The sequence below is a fragment of the Strigops habroptila genome, chromosome 7 (assembly GCF_004027225.2).
Source record: "Strigops habroptila isolate Jane chromosome 7, bStrHab1.2.pri, whole genome shotgun sequence".
Lineage (NCBI taxonomy): Eukaryota > Metazoa > Chordata > Aves > Psittaciformes > Psittacidae > Strigops > Strigops habroptila.
In genome coordinates, this window is record NC_044283.2 from 16,010,670 (window position 1) to 16,034,055 (window position 23,386).

Genomic DNA, 23,386 nt, shown 5'->3' on the forward strand with positions numbered 1-23,386 from the left:
GCCTAATTTCTTACTCCTGAGGGAAGATAAAAAAAGGAAATGGACAATCTTACTCACATTCATTCTCAAACCTAGAAAACAACATGACATTTCATTGTGGACCTTTGATTCATGCCAGTTTAGGATATGATTGCAGCGAGCCTTTTCTTCGTTTGAATGGAAGATTTATGTTTCTGTATATCACTTTAGGATGCCTTCAGAGAGTCGATGTTTTGTCAGCTACACGTCTTGCCATTATGCTATGCTGTGCCCTCTTCTCGTGACTGTGATAGATCTGCATGACAACTTGTCAAGGAAGTTAAAAATTATATTCATTGCTTTTCATCTGAGGAAACCACTAGTAGCTGCTATAACATGTTTTACGGCTAAACAAAGATAACAAAATGACAGGGATTACATGATGCATGTACTTGGAACTTGTAGCTTCTTTTATGAACTCCCCCCAACTCTGTTTTTCTATCATCTCTATGTTTTATTTCTGCTCACAAGCTTTGACACTTGCCATCCTGATAAATTACCATGTCAGGAATGCTTGAAATTAAAATGGGAAAGGCACATGTCTTTTTGACACTGGAACAAAAGGAGCATTACTTGGTTCCGATGCTGTTTGATAGCAGTTTGAGGGGCAATGGCCAACTGCTTCCCCAGATTTTGGTTCCACTTGTGACAAAAAGATATTGAACAGCAGCTCCCAGGTTCTCTTTGTGGGAGCTGTATGTAATGAGCTGTCTGATAGAGGATTAGAGTTGGGCTTGTTCAGCCTGGAGAAGGCTCAGGGGAGACCTTAGAGCAGCTTCCAGAACCTATAGGGGGCCTACAAGAAATCTGGGGAGGGACTTTTTGCAAGGGCATGTAGGGATAGGACAAGGCGGAATGGCTTTAAACTGAAAGTTTAAAGTAGACTTAGATGAGATATTAGATAAAAATTCTTCACTGTGAGGGTAATGAGACACTGGCACAGGTTTCCCACAGAAGCTATGGCTGCCCCATCCCTGGCAGTGTTCAAGGCCGGGTTGGATGGGGCTTGGAGCACCCTGTAGTCTAATGGAAGGTGCCCCTGCCTGTGACAGAGGGGTTGGAGCTAGGTGATCTTTGAAGTCCCTTCCAACCCAAAGAATTCTATGGTTCTGTGACTCCCTGATGTGGTCATGTCATCAAGGGCATTTCAGTTTGTTAGAAAACAACTTATAGCCTTAAACAAATGCTTTCAAATGAAGTTGTAAAACCCTCCTGCACAAGTGTAATGTCACCTTACAGAAAAAAAAGATTTTAAATAAAGATATTCCTGTTTACCAAACTCGCACACACAGTTTGGTGCCTTTCCCTTCAGAAATGAGGGTATGGCCATGGAGCACATCTGTTCTCAACTACTAGTAATTCCTTGCTTGTGACCAGTTAATTGCTGACTACCACTATAGCTGTTTCTTGTAGTATACTGGTATCTTGTGGCTGGGTCCCACAAGCACAGTCACGAAGTTGAGTCCTGACTACAAAGCCACCCATGCACATGATGCAAGTGGCCAGGAACTGTATGCGGTACAGCACCGAGCCTAGCCTGCTGCCTCACCTCAGGCTACAGTCAGGGACACCTGGCAATCAGGACCGATAGATTCTTCTTTCCGTCTTGTGGCTTCTTTATTTGATTTGATTTTAAGGAAAGCATTTATTCATCTCTTCTTAAAAGTAGGACCTAAGCTGGATTGTTTGGGCAGAGGCAAGAGAGGCTGTGAGATATGGCTTAAATAAGCTATGCATCTAATAAGAGTATCTGTATGTCAGTAAGAACAAAACACTGTAGACAAACCAAGTATAGTCATAAAAACTAGCACAGAAGCAAAGTCATTGATCTTGGTAGTCAGTTGTCAGGAAAAAAAAGATCAGTTTTCATCTGTTTTTGTGACCCTATGATAAACAAAAGTCCCCGTAGTGCAGGGCAACCATCCCATGCTTCCCACAAAATGTAATCCTACCTTAGAAGCTTAGCTGCTGCAGTGACCTTCCTTTGCTTGCTCTGGAGTAAATTCTGTCTGATGTGAGTGAAGAAGATTGGAAGAAGGTTATTTTTAATATCAGTACAAAATAATCTGTAGCACAACAAAATACAAGAAAGGAAGGCATCCGTTCTTTATGTTTTCAGGGACAATGACACCACCACCTACAACATCTTGGAGGAAGTGCATAAACAACACACATCACAGGATTAACCTGACAGGGCCCCTTCGCTCTAGTTTCTATTATTAACTTTACACCTAGTGCAAGTCTCCTCAGATGAACTGTATGAGGTATAACGATTTATCTTACACAGACTATACCTCAGCTGAAGATTTATTACCAGGATAGTAAGAGGCCTGGCTTTTATAAGCCCTTCACAGAGGTGTGCCGACTATCTGATCCCTAAGTTTCTTATGGTGTGGATAGAGAACAATTCTTACTGTTACCTTGTCCAGGCTTCTGGTCTAGGTAGTGAACTTTTCCATCCCTCTCCTTGTGTTAAACTGCATGCTTAAAAAAACCCAACCACTTCTGTCCCTCCCCATCCAAGCCCCCACTTTCCACTGGATGATTGGGACAGCAGCCTGTTACCATGCAAAAGAGAAGCGCAGCTTCTCCCCTTTGCCACCTCACAACTCCAGTTCCCTCCTTGGTCTTCTCAAGTTTAGCACAAAAACGTTCATTATGGCTTAGCAAAAGACTGCAGCCCCGATGATAACATGCTCCAAGTAAATTCCATTTTATCCGCTATAATGTAAGGGAGAGTGGGAGGGAAGGGAGTATTGTCGGTTTGTTTGTTTGTTTTTTGTCAAGAAAGGTGTTTTCAGAATTTTATGAAGGAGATTGACTTTTTCTTTTCTTAGTATTCTCATTAATTTATTATTTCCCGTATTTTACCTCCCACATCATTAAACAGTGAGACACCAAGTAAGGGAAAAGGATTTCCGCTGTTGAAGCCTGCAAAATATAAAAAGAGAAGCTGATCTTTAACACTGTTACTTTGCCTTTTGGCACATCAAAACATTCAATGATTTTCCGTATTATTTCATGGCAACACTAAGCATTTGAGAACAGGGAACATTTATACGGTCAGAGGACACCTGAGGTTGGTTGCTTCACAGTTAAACTGTAGGCTTAATATCTAGCCTGAGTAAGAGGTGGCACGTAGCTATATTTGTGCAGGCAGCAGAGCAAGAGTCAGCCTCATGCTCCAAGAGCCACAGTGTGCCTCTTGGTTCTGCCCTGCTGCAGGCTACATCTTCCCTCCCTCTGTGCCTGAGTTCACAGTCAAGCTGATGAGCACAGCAGGGGTGCAGCCATGTCATCATGCTGGTTTGCTCTTTGCTCAGGTTTCCAGTCTCTGGCTACTTAAGTGTTAGTTCATGTTTAGTATTCAGATTGGCACAGTTTAAAGAGTAGTGAAGTCTGGGGTGCAGGTCATTCACTTAGGCACATCCCACAGGCTGCATCCTTTGGCCTGCGAATGGAGGCCCACACAGGTACAGAAAACAGACGTTGCACACAAAATCTGAGCAAAACAAAGACTAACTTGCATCATCATACTTAACTCATCACATGCTTTCATAAAAGGGACTGCAGTAAGTCATGCGCTCTTTGGTCTGCATTGCGTCTGGTGAAGAAGTAAATGATCAAGTGTTGTTTCATAAGTGCCTTGATTCATAAGGTTTTTCTTTTAAGTCAAGTCTGAGAGAACTGCTGTGATTACTTTGCATGTGATTTATATGCAAACATGCATGAAGCCATGAAAACTCACATGCTAGTTTCAACATCAATTTCATTAGGTATGGCAGACTTCTGGAGTGCGTAGGTTTCAGATAACAGTAGACCTTGGTTGCATTGTGAACTGTCTGAATGGCCATCTTCTCTCATATTAAAGATTAAAATTTTAGCGTTCATTTGCGTTTAATTTCAGTTTCCAGTTTCTTTTCTACTCTTTTGAACAGCCTTGTGATAGTGATAAACAGTGCAGTGGCTCCACAGTACCAAGCAATACCAAAGAATTAGCTGTGGTACCACTCAGTGGTGATAGTAGTCTTCAAGCCTAACCTCTGCATCTTGGCCCAACACTGTTTGGTGCCATTTGAACTTCATGAGATTCTTTTAGTCTTTGCCATTGACAAACTAAAGCTGTTATGACAGGTTAGCACCATTCTTGAAGAGAATCTAGCGAAGTAGAACTTTGATGCTTTTCTCTCACTTTCTGAACAAAATATTAGACAGAACCATGTTAAATAATATGTTTTAATACCCACCAGCACTGGTATTGCCTGGTCACTTGATTAAAATAGTGCCTGTGATTGAATATTATTGGCTTGCTGTGCCATCAGGTACGGTACAAGCTATACAGTATATAAAAAGAGGATCTGTGGTTTGAAGAGGCAGAAGTCCAAAGTGGACATGACAGATAAAAGATTGGGATTTTGATGCCAATTCCAACCAGAAAGCAGCACTAGTCTCTTTAGCATATAAAACCTGCAAATTCTACACAGTTGCTAAGGTAGAAAAGGTCTTTTGACAAATCTGGAAGCCATTGTTTGTTACTCTAATGCTTTATCTGTAAATCTGAGCCTGACTCATATTGTGTCATTCTTTCTGCTCTTCAATTCCCTGAACATTGAATTACCAACATTTGAAGAGCTGAAGGTCTAATAGACTGAGCTTAGATTGCAAACTCCTGTTCTCACTCCTCTCACTAAATGGACACTTCATTTAACTCCTCTGCGTTTCATCCTGCCTGTCTGAAGAGGCAGTCACAGAAAGACTGTACAGGACAATCAAGGGCAGCTCCCTGCCAGGCAGATTATTCCCACAATCTTAATGACTTTATGTTGTTTTGTTGTGTTTAACTTTACAAGTCCTAACAACTCCATAGTAATTTTCACCATATTCACCAAGACCACCAGTTCTCAGTTTCTGTTGCACCTTGCTCACCCTATCATTTACCTCTGTACAGGCTTGAATATTTGCTTTTGCAGATTTGTAGTTTTTACCCTCTGCTATTTGTAGTAAGGAAAATACATAAATTCCCAAATCATGCTGTAGTGGTAGAAGCAATCATCCTATAAAAAGTAATCCACAATTCACTGCAGTAAAACATATTAGTTTATATATTCTGTAGGAGCAGTCTGAGAGTTGGTACAATAGAGGCATGCAATTAAAAAGTGCACATCAGATGTATTTTGAGCTTTCTTTAGCAGCTGTTTCATATTGCCAAACATGCACATTGCAGTGGTTTTGTAATTGGATTTGAGTAGCTGGCAGAATATCTCAATACTCAGAGCAAAACCCAGCAAAACATTATAAAAAAGTGTGCATAGTAATTCCACCCAGGAGTTGCCAAAGCAAGAGCAGAGGGATCACATGCAAAATATTTCCTGCCTATGTGAAATCCGTGAAAATTCCCAGAAAGACTAGGAAACAAAGCCTGCCCTGAGATGGGAATACAGTTTACATTGAACCCAACAAGAGGAGATATATGTGTGTGTAGCTGTCAGCCAAATCTGAATTCTGGCATACATCAAATGTTATTAGTTTGTACTTAGTGACACAGCGTACCACATACACTTGAGAAATCCTTCCAGTTGAATTTCCAGCCCAAGTTTGTGTATATTATAACCATTCCGATATTTATTTATTTTCTGCAGTCACTTGGCAACATCTGAAAGACAGTAAAATCTTGTCTTTTGCTTTTGAATGAGAAACCCAGTTTCTTTTTTAATGTTGAAGTTCTGCCATGGAGGAGGGGGGATAGTATTTTTCTAATTGGATGCTTAAATCATAGAATCATAGAATCATAGAATACCAGGTTGGAAAGGACTTGAAGGATCATATGGATCAAACTTTCTTGGCAAAATCACTAAAAGTTTTTAAATACACATTTTCTCACTGATTTTAGAGAGGAGGGGAAAAAAATCTGGTTTTGCTGCTGAAGCAGGATTTGCAATACTACCAGGAACTGCTGTTCTATTTGTGAGCTAAGATTACTCTCAGTGAAATGGCTCAGCTCCCCGAGGTTCTCAAAATTCCTGTTACGCCTTTGCCAGATTCACAATAGTCTCATATTTGTTATTCCACTAAAAAGAAAAAAAAAAGAAAAAAGAAAAGGAAAAGCATGTGTGTGGCTGAAAAACTTCAAAAGCATCTCTGTGGAACACCTATGTGCTGAAGAGCATTGCTGTTTAACCAGAAGCTGTGTATCCCAAAGCTTGGAACAAAAGACTAGGGGCTGGACATTGTGAAGCTAAAACCTCTCTCTATGAATCTGTTTGTCCCACTTTCTCTCACCTTGAGAAAAACAGTGTACTTGCTGCAGTTCACTTTACTGGCTGGCAAAAGCAAAATAAATTCACAGCTTTCTGTCAGCATGTATTTCATAAGTGCCTCTGGAGCCCTGTTTGAAGAGCACTGTATGGTACAGTACAGTGTCTTGGGAAATCAAGCAGATGTATGCCATGTTTAGAAATGATTTGTCTGTAAAATGAGATCATAATTGGTTAAATTGCAGGGTAATTAAGGAATTTTTGCTCTTCTTATTAGATAAACAGACTTTTTATTGCAAACAGTTCTTGTCTTTCTAAATCAGTTCCAGGAAACCCTATAATGTCAGTCACTATTAGCATTTGGAATAGCATTAAGAGCTTTATACGAGCTCATATTAATCTGTCTAGGTTAACCTTTGTATCCAGGCTGCCTCAGTTGCCGTATGAATCTGCAGAATGTCAGTTCTTCTCAGTGGGCAGAAAGAGGTTTAGCACAGATTTAGCAGTGCTTTGATCGTAGTATGAAGTCATTTTGAACTATTTGTGATGAAGAAATTTTCTCTGGAGCACTTTTATTCAGTCTTATCAATTGAGTTGTTTAATCAGGTGAAGCAAACTTTTAGCTCTAGAAGCTGCTATGAAGACCAGATGAATGTTAAGACAGATAGTAGCGTCAGGAATATTACATTTAATCTGGGTACTGCATCTCAGAACTTCAGAAATACCACTTAGACATAGAAGCAGAGTAAGAAGGGTCACCAGTTCCCTCTCCCAGCTGCAAAGACTGCCCAGGGCATCCTTGCCCAACCTGCACTCCAGCACCTCCTGTGAAGGCAGAATCCCTCAGGCAGTCTGGTCCAACTCTTAATTATGCTCGTAATTAGAAAATTTTCCTAATATCTAACCTAAATCCTCTTTCCTGCAAACTAGGTTTGTTTCTGCTCACCGTTCCCTCGTTGGACATGGAGAGCAATTGACTGTCATTGTTTTTATAACAGCGTTTGAAATACTGGAACATGCAGTGGGACATGTTACCATGTCCTTCCCCCAGTCTTCTGTTTTCTGGATCGAAGCCCAGATCTTCAAAGCTATACTAAGAGTCATGTTTTCATTTCTGTCTTGTGACCTCTCTTCAATTTGTGTATGTCTTTTAAAACATACAGTTCTCCTGTGTAAACATGCAACTCCAGCTGAGGGTTCCCTTGTGAGGAAAGCAACTTGATGACATCCCATACCATACACAGCCTCTTCTTCATGCACTGCTGAATCTGCCTCTTGGTGAGAGCATCTTATTCTTGGTGCATACTCAGTGTGTGTGTCTGTCCCTGCGATATCCAGAATCTCTTATGCAGTACTGCTGCCTAGGCAAGTATTTCCTGGGGTTTTTTGTGTGTGTTTGATTTTTCCCTCCTTTTTTACTTTGTTTTCTTTAATTTCATGTGTTTGATCTAGGACTTTCTCAGTTTATAATTATTATTTTGAATAATCCTGGATCCAAAATGCTTGCCGTGTGTCAAATTGGCATCAGTTGCATATTTTATAAGGACACACTCCACTCCCACTGTATCATTGAGGAAAGTATTGGAAGCATAGAACTGGGTCCCAAAAGACCCCACTTGAAATCCCTTCAGAGGCTGTCACTGAACCACTGATATCTAACTAACTGCCCTGTTGCATACAATGAAAACAATGACATGCCATCAGTTTTCTTGTTTGCATGTGGAGCAGGGTGAAGCGTGGTTTTGTGGTAATAGCACAAAACTAGGAGTCAGACAGAGAGTTTTGATTTTTTTTTTTATTTTTTCCCAACATCTAATACACATGCAAGCAAGCTATTAAAACCTCTCTTTTCATTGATTCCCTTGTCTGTAAAAGGGAAATGATGCTTGTGAAGAACATGGCTCCTCGGTGGAAGATTCTATTGAGTGCACAATATAAATGGTTGTGTATCTGGCACTGACATCACTCATGCTAGTGGAAACTAACGTTGATGAACCCAGTGAATCTGTAGGACTTACACTCTTGGTATCAGAACCCAGGTCTATAACGTGCTGGGGTCTTGTCAGGACACTTTGCTTTGATTCCCTCTGCTAGCATTGGTCAGCAGGATGCGTGTTTGTGCTTGGCTGGCACCAGCACTGTGTGAAACGCAGCTGGAAACAAATTCTAATTACAATTCCCTGCATGCACCTGGCACAGACCTTCTCACCATTAAAATGTAGAAGTCACCAGTGGAAATGGGGTGTGGGACGAGGCTGCGTTAATGACCATTGCTATGATTTCGTAATTCATATTAAAATAGTTGATTTCTTTCCTTTCTACTTCTAAGCTTTCTGGCAACAATGCAAACCAGTTTTTTTAAAGCTTATTTGCAGCAAAAGGTTATAATAATACAACAGCATGAAGCCGCAGTGAGGTTTGGAATCGCAGGGGTAAACGAAACTCATTCCAAATAAAAATGTGACAAAATGCCTGCTCAGTGCCACAAACAGCGCCAAGTAACCCATTGAGGCAGCCGAGCCGAGCGCTGGCCCTGCAGCCCGGGCGAAGGGGACCCGCTGCTACGCCAGGGTTTCAGACCCAAGGGGGGTTCCATGCCCTGTCCCAGCTCCCACACAGCCTACCGGACCCTGCCTGGCTTGTCCCCGTGCTGTGGCACTACAGTGACCATGATGCTGAGCCTTTGAGGGCAAAAGAAGAAATACAGATGATCCTGGAGGGATGGTAAAAAGCCATGTTGATGTTTATGACTGGCTGCCTGCTTGCTATTTAAACATGCAGGGAGACAGCTGATAAATATTTAAGTAGCACAAATTTATTTAGTGCTGTACATGTTTAACAAGACGAATACTAAAGAGGCTAAACAAATTAAGATTTGCCAAATGTGTCTTTTTTCTTCAGGCCTCTGTGTAGTAAGGATGTTTCAACCAGTGTATTAATATATTAATAAATCTTGTGCTTTGAAACCTCAACAAACATCCTGCACCAAGGTAGACACCCTGAATTAAGCAGTATTTTGTGCCACTGCCACACATCTGTGGTGTGTTTGTACCAACAAAACATGTTCAGGTCAGACCAGGCTGGGGATTCTGCACCTCTGCTCTGGCTGTCACCTTGAACATCTTTGTTCTCACCATGAAATGCTTTGCTTTTGCATGAAGATGATTTTAACATTTAATATTGCCCTTGCACACATGCGCACTAGTCTCACCAAACTCACAAGTAAATATACATGTATATACATGAAATATGTGACCCCCATGTATTTGTCTCAGTCACATGTGATGGGGAGTAAATTTGAGTCTGGAAGACACATAAAGCCGCAGTGAATCTCATTTGACTAGTTCTCCTGTCCTGACCCCAATACAGAGGTAAAAATATTTAATGTCCTGTACTAAATTAAGTAACATGAGACCATGACTCAAGTATGCATGACTAAATCTAGTTTAGTGATTCTGTGCTTGAAGTGTGTCACCAAGCTATCCCCAGAAGAGAATGGCTTAGGTAAGATCACCATGGGATCTGCTTGCAAAGGAAGAATCACTTTTGATTCTTGTTTGTATTAGTCACAACCATACAAAAGCCCTCTGGCAGTGCTGAGCTTTTGTTTCAGGTAGTAGAATAGCCATTAGAAATTAAATTACAAAATTGGCATCGAGTGCTTTTTACTTTTGTCATATTTGATTGAGAAAAAGCCTGCCTTCAGCATGACATCATGCAGCTCTCATGGCCATTGACATCAGTGCAAAAGACTCAAAATGTGTATTAGCCACAATTTCATGCTTTCATTTGTTCTCCCGGCAACACTGGAGAAGCTCAGCTGAGATAAGAGTGCTGTATTGCAAACACAGGTTCAACTTCACCCAGGCGGGGATGGGACAAAGCCAGTGCAAGTCTTCTAAATGGAGTAGACGAAGCTGAACTGCTGTTTCTTTGCTGTGAACATCTCCCTGATACAGCTCTCACTAAAGAATGGGCACAGAGCTACCCGCCACTGGCACAGCCCTGCCCCACACAGCCAAAACCCTCACCCACCAGCAGCAATTCCCTTTCTAGCAGACAAAGGAGGCAGTGGCTGCCTCTCGCAGGGTTTTGGCTGTCCCTGTCAGGCTTCTGTCTTCAGCAGCTGCCTGGTTTGCGCATGTGTTAAACCACTTAGAGGAGGGGGTGAGTTTCCACACAGTCTAGTGGCTTCTCTTTCAAGCTATAAAAGCCTTAAGAATGCTTTAGGAGTTATGCTATTGTGTATGAGAAATACAGCCTATGTGTCCATATATAAAACAGGATTTCATATTAAATGCATTTATCCTCATTCTGTCACCCATGCAAAGTTATTTGCACCATTAAAATTATGCGTGACAACTTGTTTACCCATTCTGACTGCACTGGACGGGAGCTAGCTTTCCATTCCAGAGCAGAACATACATCACCTCCAAACACAAATATCACATCTATTTGAAATGCTTGCTGGAAGATTTAATTCCTTTATCAATTTTGTTAGGCAGTATTTCAGACAAGGATAAAGTTTACTGTGGAAAGATCTTCCTTCAGTCTTATTAACATGCAGTAAGAGGCTGTTGAAGCTCTCTCAACAGACAGCAAGGAAGGGACACTTTGCCAGTGAGGCAATAAAAAGCCTAATGGGAGGCTACCAAAGCCACAACATTATTTTATTTGGGAGAGGTTTGCCAGGACAGCAGGAGTGCCGGTGCCTCAGAGCCTGGAGGCTGAAATAAAGACCAGAACACTGCTGTCAAACTGGAGGAAGACCCAAATCTTCAACTAAGTCCCCTGGGTTGATCTATGGAGATCAAGGACAAGGCAAATAGGGTTTTCTTGTCCTCTGTAATTGGAAAGAGATTCAGAGGAGTTATTTTCTGTGGATTTCACAAGACTTGGTTACTTTTACTTGCCAAAACATGATGGGAGGGTCTGAAGGCAGAGTTCTTCATGCTCCCACCAGACAGGGTTACCTGGGGCTCCCTCCACTGCCAAGACCACTGCAATTACCAGAGCAGAAAGGCAGTCTATATCAGCATATAGAAAAACTAGTCGCCCTCTACCTTCTGTATTTATGATCGTTTTGCCCCAGATACAAACACTGTGATCTGTTGCGAAGAGCCATTTAGGGTTGTGGAAGCAGAGGAAGAGCTCAGGGTAAATTTGTGCTGCTTCTGAGTAAGGTTTCAGTAGCATGCAAACACTGGCAGTGCTTGGTCTCTTGCTGTGAGTATCTTTTTTTCCCTAGTCCTGGGGTGAATTGCAGTATGAGATACAGCCTTTAGAAAAACATTAATTAGTATTTCCAATCCACAGCATCTAGCTTGAGCCAGCTGTTCTTTTAGATTCATCTACACATCACGTCTGTTATAAGAACACATCCGTTACAATTTTATAAACAAATTAGACCGTGCATATACTTGTTTTCAGCAGAACACAAAGAGGGCACACGTTTTATGTGAATTTACCCTTTAGCAGCTGAGAAGTTCAGTATTTGAACAAGTCATGCTTTGGAAGCCCCCATTCATATAGTGGCAACAAAACCCTTGTGAAGAGTGAGGGCAGGAGGGGAGAAGGAATCATTAAATACAGTTCCCAAATTGACGATCTGTCTGGGTGCTGGGAGCTGTATGCATTCATGTGATTTAGAGGTTTATTTTGAGCATTATTGTCAGGCTCTTCCTGGTGCATTCTCCTCTGTTTCAGAAGTAACTGGTCAGAGTTACTAAGCGTGTATGCATTATTTACACATCGGTGCTGCAAAATTTCCATCATCCACCTACAGAAAATACCCAAATTCAAGAGCACACTTACCTATTCATTATGCTTAGCTTCCCAAGCCTCAGACACACACTTCAGGCCATGCTTTCCTACATAAAATGCTTTTTTTTTTTTTTTTCATTTACTAATTTACTCCTCCTTTGCCCTACAAATATATATAATTCATTTTGAATATCTTATGCAAAATGCAATGCTGATGGGATTTGAGTCTTGTTGATAAGGTTTCAGTTCTGTAACTGGTATTCATACAAAACAGTCTCTGGGTTTCAAAATAGATGTGATTCAACAGTGCAAAGCTGCTTAAAGGCACAGAAATAACAATGTTTAAAAAGGAAGGAAAAAAAAGGAGTAAGGAAGAATTTCTTCTTCCCCAAGCAAATGACAGTGCTGAAACCTTTCACATTACCTGTTTGGAAGAGCATGAAAAAAGAAAATGTCCATCCTCAAGCTGGCAGCTGGATATCGCTGCAATAGAATCTTGGTTTCAGTGTTTGTGGTGCTCACAGTCCAGTCTTCAGCCAGCTTAAAGGGGGAAGGTGACATCCTCCCTCCTGCAGTTTGGAGCAACATGCACCCTCAAGGCATACAAAAAACCTGAGTTCTTTTAATTTCCAGTTGCAGAGAAATAGAGGTATTTTTGTTCAACCTGGAGCATTCTCTCAGTATTTTCTGGGTGCACCCAGTTATGCCATGAGGGAAAAAAAAAGGTATTTGAACTATTGGGAATCTCATCCTCTGGGGCTGTTTCTTTCTCCCTACCTGCAATTTGGTTGACTAGAGAAATATGAGTTTTATTTGCCCTCATGCGATACTTCCACTCAATGCAATGGTCCTTATCATACCATGCCCTCATCAGTCAATATCCCTCTATTATCCAGAAAGGGTGAATATTGCCTTCCTTATGGCATTTATTGGTCATGGAGAGTTCCTTCATGCTCTCACAATCAACAGAACCCCTTCTTGTTATGCAATTGTATTCTACATAACATTTTTGGGACCACACTCTCCAAACCTATTTGTGCTAATAGCCAAAGCAAAAGTAAGGACACATCTAAGCAAGATTGATGAATGAAGCAGTGTCAACACCACTGTTAGCCTTCCACATTGTGCTACCCTTCATTCACCAGCACTCATCACAAAGGGATGTCCAACATCCAAAAATTGCCAGCCCAGTGCTCCATCGGTCCCTTTGTCAAGCACCTAAGAAACAGCCAGAGCTTGTGCAGCCTTTCCTTGTGCAGGGCTGCAGTCCCTGTTGCTTGAAGGAATACAAGACTCTCCTTCAGACAGTTGTGGCTGTGCAGAGTTACACTGGAATAGCTGTAGCTTGAAAACAGACAAGTTACCTGTGCAGAAAATTATACTTCCCAGATGCAATGAGTTAATTTTTTTCAGGACAGAATATGTACAAAACCATTGGGAATTGACTGGGCTTCTTGTCAAAATAACATGCAAGAGGTTTACTTTGTTTTCTTTTTAAATAGAAACCTCAGAGGAAATAGTGATCCTACTAGAAATCAATTTCAGATACTCATCAGAAGAATTTCTGGTGACAATAATGTTTTACATTTCCGAGTTGGACATCAGACTGGACAGAGCAGCACATAACTCTGGAAAACATCTCCCTGGAGTCCTCAGCTCAGTCTCTCAATTGTTGAAGATCTGTGGGGATTGTACGAACCATGTGTGTGTGCAAGTGTCTTCCCTGATCATCAGAGCTATCAGCAATATTACAGGGTTTGGGAAACACAGACACAAATGCAGCGGGATGGGTCCCAAGCAGCCTCCCCTGGCAGAACTCCAGCAGCTCTGTTCAAACGCTGCAACAGCTTGTGCAGCACTGAGCAAGCCTCCCTGCAGAGTTCAGGTTTCCAGCATATGGTGGCCATGAAAAGGCACAAACGACTTGCACAAACTGTGCGAGAGAGAAATAAGCAGTAGAAAAGTGAGAATATCAGAGATGGAGAGATTATGAGTATCAACACCAGATATTCTGGAAAAGGTGGTCCTAAGTGACTGGGAATGAGAAATTCTTGACAATCCTGTCTGTGCACTAATTCACAGTTGCGTTTACCTCCATCTCATCACTATTGCCAGTGAAACAGGGTCTTCTTTGGAAAGGCAGCTGCTCTTCAGTGTGCTTGGACACTGTCTGATGATCATTGTTCTCTTGTAAGACCACAGTGGGTTAAATAAGACACCATTAGGTTAAATGAGATTATTCAAGTGTTGAAGGGCCTTTTAACAGGAAACAAACACACTGAAACTAGAAGCTGGATGTTAAAAGGAGGGTCATTGTTTAGGAAGGAAAGCGTGTGTGAAACCCCACAATAAGCCTTGGCAGTCTAATTCAAACTAGTTTCTTTCCATCAGTTACCAGGATTTACCCCGTTTAAACCATAACCAACAAGGGAAGAGAACTGTTATAGTAAAGTGGATGTGTTTTCAGAAGTGGTATCTGTTTAAAAAGGAAACCCTCTATGAATCTTATTAAAGGCAAGGCTAAGCCACAAAGTTCACTTAGGTGTTGCTTAAGTAGGCATAGATATGCGCACAAGAGAAGGAAAAGGAACTCAGAGGAGGCCAGCGGGGACTGCCATGGGTACAGCTGCAAAAGCACTTGTAGCAGGATACTAAAAGAAAGCCTGTGAAGATAGGGCTCTGGGCCAGGGTGCTGGCTGCAAAGCTAATGAGATGTTAGAAAGGAAACGCCATCCTGTTTGATCTTTCTTGGGCTCTGCTAAACAACACCAGAGTCTTTGTCAACAAGCAACATCACATTAATGATGCATCCCACATTCAGTTTCCTCCTGCAGTTAAAACAGTTTGAAAGACCTTTCTGAGCTTTTGCTGTCTTGGTTCAGTTGTGCAGCAATCCAGAGTGAAGATGGTGCATAATTCCCGTATGAAATTTGCACAATGATCTGTGCTGCTCTAGGGATTGTCATTGCATTATTGTGAACAAGACAATGAAGATGAACATTACTCTACTTTCAGGCTCTCTTAAAAAAGTCTTCTAATAAAGTCCTCTGAAATTAATGGAACATGTAGTGTCTTTGCATTGAGGAACATTTGAGAAACAGCATTTGTTTTGAACAGTGCTACCGTGTCTTTGATAGTTCTATATGCTAGAACCATACAGGCATATTATGTTTGGATTTTAAAACAGTGTTTGATTTACATTTTGTGATTTTTCTTGAAAACAAATAAATTTGAACTACAACTTAGTAAAGGAGTTCATTGAGCAGAATTGTCCTATCACAAGTCCAACCTGAAGCAGAGTTAGATAGTTTCAACTTATTTTTCAACAGAGTAATGAACAGATGAAAAGTGCCTAATTTAGCAAAAAGACATTGCTGTGTTGTTTTATTTTCATGCTCCCCTTCAACCTCTGCAGGGGAATACTGCTAGAAGAAATGGTACTCACTCAAGTCAAATTTCCAGATCATCAGTTACTATCCTCAACTGTCTACATGGTAGTGGTCATTCCCTACAAGTTTGTAGCTCCCCTAACACAGTGTGACCTCAACTGTAGCACAGTGATTGTCCTTGACACAGTACGGTTATAGTTGTCAAACAACAAATACTCCTGGTAGCAAGGGAAATGTATACAGAGCACATCCTCCACATATGTGAGCAGTGCTGAATGTCATTACATTTTTAAGAGCAATTTATAGGCCAGGATTGGGCAACAGACACACAGATTGATGTGTTTTGGAGGATATTGCTTGAATGGAATGAAAACAGAGAAAAGATACTTTTTCAGCACTTACCCAATCTGGAACCTGCTGTTAGCTTTCTACTACAGCCAATGACACTTCTGCCAGATGAACTGAGGAGCTCCAGTAGAGTACTGCTGCCACAGTCACAACTTAGCTGCTAGATATGGTTAATGTATACTTTGCCTCACTGAAGCAGTACAATCATTTTTAGATTGCCATACTAAATTTGGTCCAATGGTACCTCAGATCTGGAGCAGACCTCCCTTCTCACCTCTAATTGTATCATTCAAAGACACTGAGAAATCATGAGGTCAGGAAAGAGGAAGACATATTCTTTCTCAGATATACATTAAAGACGGAAAAAGTGTTCACTGTGTTATCAGAATATTATTAGCTCAAGAGCTGTATGTGACTGTAAACTCAACTTCTGTCATCTTTTCAGTCAAATCAAATTGTTCTGAAAGCCAAACATCAGCTAACCCTGTTCATAAAAGGGGCTGCTGTAATTGCTGCCTTGAAATGAAGCTGCACGCACAGCTGAGGCAACACTCATGACAGAGATGGGAATTAGGACTTGTTCAGTTCTTACTATGATTGCTCTTAATAAGCTCGTATAATTATATGGTAATACAATGCAAAACTTCTTCTGTGGGTTCTCTGCAGTAGAGGAGTGTTTCCCCCTAGGAGAAAATGTTTAGTTAAGGTGGCAAGCCTCATTTGTGCACTGCAATCCTGCCAGTCTTGCAATACTCGCACTTACTGTATTTCTTAAGGCTGGAACTCCTGGGGTCTTCTGATTGTCTGACAATCTGCGATTTATGTATTTATTTTAGAGAAAAAGCCTCCAGCTCTAAGAGATACAGACAAAAGCTTCAAAAAATAAAGAATAATAGTAATATAGAAGATGTCCTGGAGGTCCAAGAAAAGAAAGGGGCATCCAAACCTTTTTGTTTTTCAAATCTCATGGTGTGTATCAATCATGGTGCTTCAGAGCAGGGTGAACTTGCTCAGAATTTTATCCACAAAGAATGGATAATCCTGAAGCCTAGGTTTGAAATACCCTTGCATATTCCCTTGTTGAAGCCCCACACAATGACAGCAACACAAACGGTTTCCTTTGCTTCAGGGCAGTGCTGTCTTTATGATGGACAAGCGCTATAGGTCCTTCCGGCCTTGTTCCTTACAGATTTTGGGTCAGCGAGCTAGATTCCCTGTACTTTGTTTCATGAATTTCTTAAGCAGAAGTAGTCTTTTATATCCCACTGTGGGAGAACGTGCTGCTGTGAAGCATAATTGAGATTTACTGGTTTTGAGATTATGGGCTGAAATGTGAAAGCATGATGATATATTTGCACAGGGATTTATCGCACATTTCAAAAAGCAGAAAGGATTGTGACTTAAGTGAAAGCTGTCATAGAAGTTGGGGTATACCTTTTAATATGCATATCACTTTCAAGCAGACACGGGCTTTTAAGTAGTGCCAGTTGTTAGCTACGGGAGTTGCCGTGGGGGGACTATAGTATGTGTTCTAATTAATTACCTCAAATTAAAGGTATCTTTAAATGTTACTGCATTGAAGGGCAAGCTATATTGGTGCTTTCAACTTACAACCTAGGGATTATTAATTAAATGTTTTAATTAGGAAAAGTCAGCTCAAACTGAGGAGCTGCCCCACATCAGTTTGAAGATTTCTGTATATTGCAATGCCCTGGAAATTGCTATCATTTGCCTTAAAAAGACAAAGTGGGGTAGGGGTGTTTGTGAAGTTATGGTTTGGGTGTTTTTTGTTTGTTTTTTTTAACAAGTATTTGACTTCAGATTTTCTTCATTAGATGTTACAGACAAGAGTGGGGTCTTCACACTAAATTATCACTGCATAAAATACATTCATCGTATGGGAAACCTGTCAGGGTGAAGTATGTCTCTCTGATTCTGTGTGATCTGCTGGTATTCCACTGAGAGTACAGGCTCAGGGACTTAACTTCTTGCCTGAAGCATTTTATTTCGATTCTCATCCAAAAATATAACATCCAAATCTTTGACACCTCACTGGAAGTGTAAATGTAAAGAGTATTGAAGTGCAAAGGAAATCAGTCAAAGCTTGCACCTTTCATCTCTCCTTCACAGTGCTACCTCTAGGATTTCATGTCAAGACAGTGACATTGTAAGTGGAGCTGATATTGCATCTTAATTGCCTGCTTCAGGTCTTGAAAAAAAGGTGATTTTTGATTATCTGTAACCAAGGCATCAGGGTCCCAAAGCAAAACCTTAATAAAGAGAAAAGCAATCTCAACAGAATATGCAAGAGATCAGTTTCCTAAAAGTATTTAGGTGCCTAAATAAAACTAATTGACATCTAAATCCTTTTAAAGTCTAGCCCAGACTTGGTGCAGTTGGCTGTACTGCTACACGGGAAATGTCCAAAGTTTATACTGACAGAGACAAGTTAAAGATTTGCTTTATCAACTGCAAGATACATTAATAGGAGCATAAAGCAAAAGGCAATCATTATTCTGTTGGTTTTGTTCCCAGTGAAGCCTCGACAGGAGTACTGCCTCCCCTCTTGGGGATGACACTTCAAAGATGCAGACAAATTATGGAGAGTCTACAGGAAAGAACATTAAGCAACTTTAGTCTAGAAAAAAGGATGATCAAGAAGAGGTATGATAACAGTCTTCCACTGAAAATATTGTTATGAAGAAAGTGATTCATTGCTTGCTCTATCTGCCAAGGTAAGGAGAAAGGAAATGAGCATGTTGCAGGCTTCCTCTGCTTCCGCTCTTAACAGGTAGCCACCAGACTAAAGATGGTTTAAATTGCTGCTCCGATATCCTGCCAGCAAGTAAGAATTTGCTCTTTGTTGCAAAAATAACAAATGCCTTGCTGAAAATCCATTTCACAGTCATCACTGCGAGGAAAAAGCAGCAGGGACTGGTGGACTTTCTGCTGCATCTGATAGAAAGGCTCCTTCCTGGAAGATGGGGTCTTTCTCAGCACCCAAGGCTCAGAGGCATTGGAGTGGCACAAAGACAGCCAAGAGTCACACCAAGTGACCCCGGCTGCTCAGCTAAGATAATTTGAAGAAAGGCTTGAATACGAGGGAAAGTAGTGGTGATGTTTCTTCAGGCTTGTGAATCCTTATCCTTCTACTCAAGGATCAGGTGGAACCAAATGCAACTTGGAGACAAGTGCACAGATGATGTTTCCAGGACAGCTTTGTCACCCTCAGCCATGGGACAACATTGCACAAGCTGCTGAAGAAGATGGGAATCCTCTTGACAAGGAAAGCCTCTTTGCCTGCCAACTTCCCAGGGTGTGGAGGCTTTATGTAAGATTTGAGAGGAAAACAGGAGCCCACTGATAAGCAGTAACATCTTGATCTGGACTAAAGTCTAAAGACCAGCAGAAATTGGGTAGTTATTGTAAATCCAAGGCAAGGACAGAAAAGAACATAGGGGAATCCCTTACCTGAATGTTTTAGTTGCCTGAATACTGCCTGAGCTGCACACTGCCCCCTCTCCTGTGTGGCAAAGGACAGGGACAGGGCAGAGCTGCAGCCCTCACCCAGTGTTTGAGGGTTATGGTCGCACACTGCTCTGCCTGGCTGACTTCGACAGGGCTTTGCTTTCCTGATTCTCATCACTGTACATTAGGACATCACAAAACATTTCAGAGGTTTATCCCATTTTTTCCCTATTCTTCTGTAAGGTCCTTTGATAAACATGGATTCTGGTGATAGGTTAGAACTTGCCTCCTTTTATCCCTATAGGCACCTGAAGGCACATTATTAAGGCTTTGCACAACATATTATGGGAGCTTCTTACTTGATTCATATCAACCTTCTTCATGGCAACACCACATGAAGACAAAACAGAACAGTACAAAGCCACCATTCTCCCTACCAAACACACCATCGGCAGTTTCATGGGGAATCATATGGATCCTGCCACATCACTACTGACGTATGTGAGGTTTTTCACTCATCTTAGGTCCTATCCTTGGCACCAAGCCAAAAAATCCCAAAAGTGGCAATCGTTAGGGGTTTCCTTGTGATTTAAAAGAGCAATCTTTAGAACAGAGAGAAAGGAAACGATAGAGCAAACCAACTGCAGTGTTCCAGAATTATTCTGGGCAAGTAATCAGATCTGGGTTTTGTTCTTTTTAGTGCTTGAAGAGTAACATGATGATGAATGAAAGCCAGCATAAATTTGTCAGATCATTTCAAACCAGTGCCTTTCCCTTCAACAGTGTAATATACCAGAAGGTGAGAAGCAGCAGATAATCACATATGTTGATTTTCAAGAGGCTTTTGATACTCTCTCATGTGATATTCTCAAACTAAGGAAACATAGTACAGATTGAAATTGCTTGGAGCAGTTGACAAAGCTTGTTGGGTAATTCTGCTTGGGGAGTATTTATCACCAGTCCATCATCACACAGCAGTAAGATTCTGCAGAGGGCTCTTCAGGCTTCATTGCATTCAATGTTTTTAATCAGTAGTATTGTGCTGGTGCCAGGAAAAGGTAAAGGAAGGGCTGTGGATACACTACATAACGGGAGTTCAAGACAAACTTGACTAACTGCAGAAACAGATGGTAAAAAATTAAGCTGAAGCAGCTCTAATACAGGATTTTACATTTTGGCAGCACTATGCTGCAGCACAAGTGCAGGCTTGGGAACAATTAGGCAGTTCTATAGTAAGGATATCGATCTCACAGTGCATTCAAGCTCTCTGGGGTCAGAAGTGATATCCTGTTTTTAAGAAGTAAATCCCGTACCAGGATATGGCAACTAAAAGCTGGCTGATGAAATCCTGGGGCTTGGCTCAGCTCTGCTGGAAGGCATCAGCTGGAGTTCTGTGCCCAGGACAAGCATGGGACAAGCTGTCTGCACAAAGTGAAGCTGAACTCATTGAAGGGGTTTAGCAGAGGAGCCTGAAGGGAAACATGAGGCAGTCTCAGCTGCCAGGACGTGAGAGAGAAAGAGAGAGAGAGGGAGGTGAAATTTATTCTCCATGCCCAGGATGGGTAAAAAGTAGGGGGGGTTGCATTTCAGTAAGGAAGACTTAAAGCAGACAGTAGGAAGGTTTTACAGGTAATAACAGCATTTGCAGTGTACATATTTGCTGTTCAAGAAGGTTGTGGGATATCTGTCATTTAAGATTGAGGAAGATGTTAAGCGAATATCTATCAGGAGGTATGTGAACTGGATGCTGCATTGGACAGGACCTGAGCTAGAGTAAGCAGCTCTTTCCAGGTTCTGATACCTTGGTCAACAAGGTTAAAACAGGTAAAACAAGTGAGTGCAGCAGTGAGTACTGGAGGAAAACAGGCAGAAACCAACTGAACAGCTCAGACAACAAACCTCAGCCCTGGCATCAGGCTGCTCTCTACTGCTCTTATAGCAGAGAACACAGCTACCAGGGCTGGGCTATGTGATGAGTGCCAACACGGAGAAACAAGGAGGAAATGACAGCACAAGGGAAACAAAAGACCCAGATTATGGCATTGGCCTCCCTGCAGCTGCTCTAGCCTGGTGTACTGGGCTGTCTTCCCTGATTCTTTAAAAGCTGTGACTGTTGTGTGTATGTGTGGCCCAAGAATGCAAGTAGCTTGAAAAGGCCCAGTAGTGGAAGGGCTGAAGCTACTGTACTTGTAGGATAACTCTTACAAATGCCTCCTTTGCCTTCTACGAGGCACTGGCTAGAGCTGAGATGTTCTTACCCTTCTCTCCCATGGCGTATGCCAGGCTGCTACATGCCCGCACACAAACCCACCCCATTTTACATGGGGCAAGTGGAACAAAGCCTTCTTCCTGTGCCAATCAAATCACATCATCATCATCACCACCACAGCACCATCCCTTGCCCTGGGCACTCAGCTGTCAGGTTTGAGATGCAAAAGAAGCCTCTCTAAATGATTCTTTCTGGATGCAAATGTACCATTTACTTACTACAACATGAGGTCAAGTAGGAAACTTCTGTACTGTGCTACAAAGGTGCGTTATTTACGGTTACAAAGGGGGCTTTGACAAAGGCCTCCACGTGCAATCTAGATCCAGGAGAGCCTGTCGGAGTTCACATCAGGCCATAGCCTCACCTTGGCACCCATGAGCAGAAGGAAACCATACCTGGCCAAATTCCTGAGCATTGTAACAAAGGAGAGGAAGTATCTGTCCAAAACACCGCCCCCCCCCGCCTTGCTAGACAGCTTAGCAAGTCAATGATTACACCGACCCATGAACAGGTGGGCTTGTTCTCATCTACATACTCAGCTCTTGCTCTGCCAGCGCTTCTTGTCTGGTATCAGAGAAAATGCTGCTCAAAGGAAGACCTTCCCCAGGTCCTTCACAGAGGAAACTACGTGCTTTGAAGACCTGACACCCTTCAAGGGGAACAAAAGCACCCAGTAACTACTATTACAGCCAAATTTCATTCTGAGACTGATTATTTTTCGTTCAGAGACTGATTTTGTTCGGAGACTGATTTGAAGGGGTTAGGCTGACAGTCACAGTGACAAAATAGCACAGCTTAGGAGCATGGAATAATAATGAAGGAAGACTTTACCCTACTTTGTCCCTAACACATAAACATACACAAATGCATCTCTGGAAACGTGCACCCAAACACATGCCATTCCTACTGTTACACTTGATGTACCAAGTTCTACATTTGCAGAGGCTATTTTCAAACATTAGCTTTTGTTTTTTTCCAGTGGTTGAAGTTATTTATCAGCCCCCTCCTTCCTTTTTTCTTTGTAAATAAAATCATATATATATTCTTTGTAGATCATTAGCAAGCATATAAATGACACAGGCTTTAGAAGTCCCAGTCTGCTGAGCATTACCCCTTGGTGGGCAGGAGGAGAAAATCCCTGATTATTTGTTCTGCGAAAAGCATTATCCTGACCAATCTCTCTTCAAGACACTAGGGAAGACTTTCAAATGCTCCATAATATGCTAAACAAAATTAACAGGTTTCATGTGGCTTTTAGACCACAGCTCAATAATTAGGGAGCTCTGGTTTATAGCTGCTGCAGGACTGTGTTTGAAGGTTACCAGGTGTCCTCATACTTGTATTATCCTGTAGTGAGATCATAACGCTGATAATTTGATACCCATCTCACTATCACCATAGGCTGTCAACAGCTTCTTGGAGTATTACAGCAAACTCAAAGCCCGTAATTATCTGTAGAGGAAGAACAGGTAATTACTATAAAAAGAAAAAGATGACAACATTTTTTAATAGTCCAAGAGCCCTTCCCAAGTTAAACTCCAGTGAGAGTATTTTCTTCTACAGCCAAGATTTATTCAAGATCTAGCTCATTTCCTTGGTGTTTAAACTGTAAGGAGAATTTACAGGTAAACCATAAGACCTGCAGACCAAGTATACTGTATATTGGTCTCTTACTCACCATGCTTTTTCTGCTCTCAGGGACTGCTCACACCAAGGATAAACCGAAGATTATATTGCTCCTCACAGTAGTTATGTGAAACTATGGAGCTTGTATTTTGGTTTCTTAGGGTTCGTGGTTTGGTTACCATATCAAGAGCTTAGCACACCTACTGCCCTTGGGCTCCTTGGGGCAAAAATCCACATTACAGGAACATGGG

The 23,386-nt window shown here is 41.6% G+C and overlaps 1 long non-coding RNA gene across 1 annotated transcript; it reads left to right on the forward strand.

Moving 5' to 3' along the window:
- The first annotated feature begins 991 nt into the window (after positions 1-991).
- Positions 992-22,467, forward strand: LOC115610911. Its single transcript, XR_003992394.1, has 3 exons — positions 992-1,129; positions 21,839-21,843; positions 22,454-22,467. It is a non-coding gene; the product is annotated as an uncharacterized LOC115610911 (long non-coding RNA).
- Positions 22,468-23,386: the final 919 nt, after the last annotated feature.